The 4,662-nt window shown below is 41.1% G+C and overlaps 1 non-coding gene across 1 annotated transcript; it reads right to left on the reverse strand.

Annotated features, from left to right (window-relative positions):
- Positions 1 to 3,816: 3,816 nt before the first annotated feature.
- On the reverse strand, positions 3,817 to 3,924 carry LOC111753027 (U6 spliceosomal RNA). The gene has a single exon (XR_002787877.1). It is a non-coding gene; the product is annotated as a U6 spliceosomal RNA (small nuclear RNA).
- Between the last annotated feature and the right edge of the window lie 738 nt (positions 3,925 to 4,662).

Raw genomic sequence — 4,662 nt, forward strand, 5'->3', positions numbered from 1 at the left:
TAGATGTCCCCTGAGACCATGGTCCCCAAACCCCCGCCCCTGCTACGCTGGCCTTCGAAGCATTCAGTTTATTCAGGAAACTTCTTTGCTTTTGGTTTAGTCCAGTTGTGCTGACCTCTCCTGTATTGTGTGTTGTTTTTCCCGTCACCTAAAGTAGTTCTTATCTACTACCCTACCTAATTAGTGAATACCGCCTTCCTCCCTCTCTCCCTCCCCACTCTCGTAACCATCAAAGAATATACTCTTCTTTGTTTACACTATTTCTTGAGTTCTTATAATAGTGGCCTCAAACAATATTCGTCCTTTTGCAACTGACTAATTTCACTCAGCCTAATGCCTTCCAGATTCCTCCATGTTATGCAATGTTTCACAGATTCATCATTGATGCATAGTAATCCATTGTGTGAATATACCATGAATTATTTATTCATTCATCTGTTGATGGGCAACTTGGTTGCTTCCATCTTTTTGCTATTGTAAACAGTGCTGCAGTGAACATGGGTATGCATATATGTGTTCGTGTAAAGGCTCTTATTTCTCCAGGATATACTCCAAGGAGTGGGATTGCTGGATCGTTGTTGTTGTTTGGTGCCATTGAGTCAGTTCCGACTCATAGCGACCCTATGCACAACAGAACAAAACACTGCCCAGTCCTGAGCCATCCTTACAATCGTTGTTATGCTTGAGCTCATTGTTGCAGCCACTGTGTCAATCCACCTCGGTAAGGGTCTTCCTCTTTTCTGCTGACTCTGTACTCTGCCAAGCATGATGTCCTTCTCCAGGGACTCATCCCTCCTGACAACATGTCCAAAGTATGTAAGATGCAGTCTTGACACTCTTGCTTCTAAGGAGCATTCTGGCTGTACTTCCTCTAAGACAGATTTGTTCGTTCTTTTGGCAGTCCATGGTATATTCAATATTCTTCGCCAACACCATAATTCAAAGGTGTCAATTCTTCTTCGGTCTTCCTTATTCATTGTCCAGCTTTAACATGCATATGATGCGATTGACAATACCATGGTTTGGGTCAGGCGCACCTTAGTCTTCAAGGTGACATCTTTGCTCTTCAACACTTTAAAGAGGTCCTTTGCAGCAGGTTTACCCAATGCAGTGAATCTTTTGATTTCTTGACTGCTGCTTTCATGGCTGCTGATTGTGGATCCAAGTAAAATGAAATCCTTGACAACTTCAATCTTTTCTCCGTTTATCACGAAGTTACTCATTGGTCCAGTTGTGAGGATTTTTGTGTTCCTTATGTTGAGGTGCAATCCAAACTGAAGGCTGTGGTCTTTGATCTTCATTAGTAACTGCTTCAAATCCTCTTCACTTTCAGCAAGCAAGGTTTTGTCATCTGCATAACGCAGGGTGTTAATGAGTCTTCCTCCAATCCTGATGTTCTGTTCTTCATCTCATCCAGCTTCTCGTATTATTTGCTCAGTATACAGATTGAATAGGTATGGTGAAAGAATACAACCCTGACGCACACCTTTCCTGACTTTAAACCAGTCGGTATCCCCTTGTTCTGTCCGAACAACTGCCTCTTAAATTTTTTTTTTTCATGAGCACAATTAAGTGTTCTGGAATTCCCAGTCTTTGCAACGTTATCCTTAATTTGTTAAGATTCACAGAGTCGAATGCCTTTGCATAGTCAATAAGACATAGGTAAACATCCTTCTGGTATTCTCTGCTTTCAGCCAAGATCCATCAGACGTCAGCAATAATATCCCTGGTACCATGTCCTCTTCTGAAACTGGCCTGAATTTCGCAGTTCCCTGTTGATATACTGCTGCAGCCGTTTTTGAATGATCTTCAGCAGAATTTTGCTTGAGTGTGATATTAATGATATTGTTCTATAATTTCCACATTTGGTTGGATCAATAGGGATAAATATGGGTCTCTTCCAGTCAGTTGGCCAGGAGGCTACCTTCCATATTATTGGCATAGACAAGTGAGCACCTCCAGTGCTACATCTGTTTGTTGAAGCATCTCAATTGATATTCCATCAATTCCTGGGGCCTTGTTTTTCCCCAATGCCTTCAAAGCAGCTTGGACTTCTTCCTTCAGTACCATTGGTTCCTGATCATATGCCACCTCTTGAAATGGTTGAGCATTGACTAATTCCTTTTGGTATAATGACTGTGTGTATTCCTTCCATCTTCTTTTGATGCTTCCTGTGTCATTTAATATTTTCCCCGTGGAATCCTTCACTATTGCAACTCGGGGCTTGAATTTTTTCTTCAATTCTTTCAGCTTGAGAAACACTGACCATGTTCTTCCCTTTTGGTTTTCCATCTCCAGCTCTTTGCACATGTCATTACAATACTTTACTTTGTCTTCTCGAGCTGCCCTTTGAAATCTTCTGTTCAGTTCTTTTACTTCATCAATTCTTCCTTTTCTTCAGCTGCTTAACATTTGAGAGGAAGTTTCAGAGTCTCCTCTGACATCCATTTTGGTCTTCTCTTTCTTTCCTGTCTTTTCAATGACCTCTTGCTTTCTTCTTGGATGATGTCCTTGATGTCATTCCACAACTCGTCGGTCTTCAGTCACCAATGTTCAATGGGTCAAATTTGTTTTTCAGATGGTCTCTAAATTCAGGTGGGATATACTCAGGGTCATATTTTGGCTCTCATGGACTTGCTCTGATTTTCTTCAGTTTCAGCTTGAACTTGCATATGAGCAATTGATGGTCGGTTCCACAGTCAGCCCCTGGCCTTGTTTTGACTGATGATATTGAGCTTTTCCATCGTCTCTTTCCACAGATGTAGTCAATTTGATTTCTGTGCATTCTATCTGGCGAGGTCCATGTGTATAGTCACCATTTATGTTGGTGAAAGAAGGTATTTGCAGTGAAGAAGTTTTTGGTCTTGCAAAATTCTATCATTCGATCTCCAGCATTGTTTCTATCACCAAGGCCGTATTTTCCAACTTCTGATCCTTCTTCTTTGTTTCCAACTTTTGCATTCTAGTCACCAGTAATTATCAATGCATCTTGATTGCATGTTCGATCAATTTCAGACTGCAGCAGCTGATAAAAATCTTCTATTTCTTCATCTTTGGCTCTAGTGGTTGGTGTGTAAATTTGCATAATAGTCGTATTAACTGGTTTCCTATGGATATTATCCTATCACTGACAGTGTTATACTTCAGGATACATCTTTAAATGTTCTTTTTGACGATGAATGCAACACCATTCCTTTTCAAGATGTCATTCCCAGTATAGTAGACTGTACAATTGTCCAACTCAAAATGTCCAATACCAGTCCATTTCACTCACTAATGCCTAGGATATCAATGTTTATGCATTCCATTTCATTTCTGACAGTTTCCAATTTTCCTAGATTCATACTTTGTACATTCCAGCCTCTGATTATTAATGGATGTTTGCAGCTGTTTCTTCTCATTTTGAGTCGTACCACATCAGCAAATGAAGGTCCTGAAAGCTTTACTCCATCCACATCATTAAGGTCGACTCACTTTGAGAAGGCAGCTCTTCCCCAGTCATCTTTTGAGTGCCTTCCAACCTAGGGGCTCATCTTCCAGCACTATATCAGACAATGTCCCACTGCTATTCATAAGGTTTCCACTGGCTAATGCTTTTCAGAAGTGGACTGCCAGGTCCCTCTTCCTAGTCTCTCTTAGTCTGGAAGCTCATCTGAAACCTGTCCTCCATGGGTGACCCTGCTGGTATCTGAATACCGGTGGCATAGCTTCCAGCTTCACAGCAACATGGAAGCCCCCAGAGTAGGACAAACTGACAGACACGTGGGGGGCTGGATCTTATGGTAGTTCTATTTCTAGCTTTTTAAGGAAGGGCCAAAAAATACAGAATGCTGCAAGAAATTGTGTGTCATCCTTGCAGCAGTGACCATGCCAATCTTCTCTGTATGGTTTCAATTTTAGTATATGTGCTTCCAAAGTGAGCACTCACACTCACTTTTTTTTCTTCCTATTATTAATTTTCTAAAAGTCCCATGCTTGCCTGAAAGTCCCAGGTTTGGTCTTTGAGCTGGCAGTGTAGTGTTTTCTTCCCAACTATGACATAGGAAAGATGAGCAGTCAGGAAATTTGACCTTAAGGGTCTGGATAACTCACTTCTTTGTTTTGAAGTGTTTTTTTTATCTTCAAAATGGAGATGATTATGCCATTCTTGTTTGTGAAGATTAAATGCCATAGTGAGTGTAAAATTATTCATAATAGAATGTGGGTATAACCCATTGTTGTTGAGTCAATTCTGTCTCAAAGCAACCCAATGTGTTACAGAGTAGAACTGCACTCCACAGGGTTTTCTTGGCTGTAATCTTTCCATCTGCAGTGCCTCTTGGTGAGTTCAAACCACCCATCTTTGGATTAGTAGTTGAGCACAAACCATTTGTGTTACCCAGGGACTTTCACATAAAAAAAAAAAAAAATGTGTTATTATTAGTCTTATGTTGTTGTTGTTTGCTGTTGAGTCAATTCCAACTCATATCAACCCTGTAGGACAGAGTAGAACTGCCTCATAGGGTTTCCAAGGCTGTACTCTTTATGGAAGCAGACAGCCATACCTTTCTCCCACAGAGTGGCTGGTGGGTTAGCAGTCGAGCACTTTAACCATTGTGCCAGTTGGGCTCCTATTAGTCTTGTAACAGTTATTTTAGAGGTGGAGGCGCTTCCTCGAATGCC

The sequence above is a fragment of the Loxodonta africana genome, chromosome 10 (assembly GCF_030014295.1).
Source record: "Loxodonta africana isolate mLoxAfr1 chromosome 10, mLoxAfr1.hap2, whole genome shotgun sequence".
In the NCBI taxonomy this organism is placed as follows: Eukaryota; Metazoa; Chordata; class Mammalia; order Proboscidea; family Elephantidae; genus Loxodonta; species Loxodonta africana.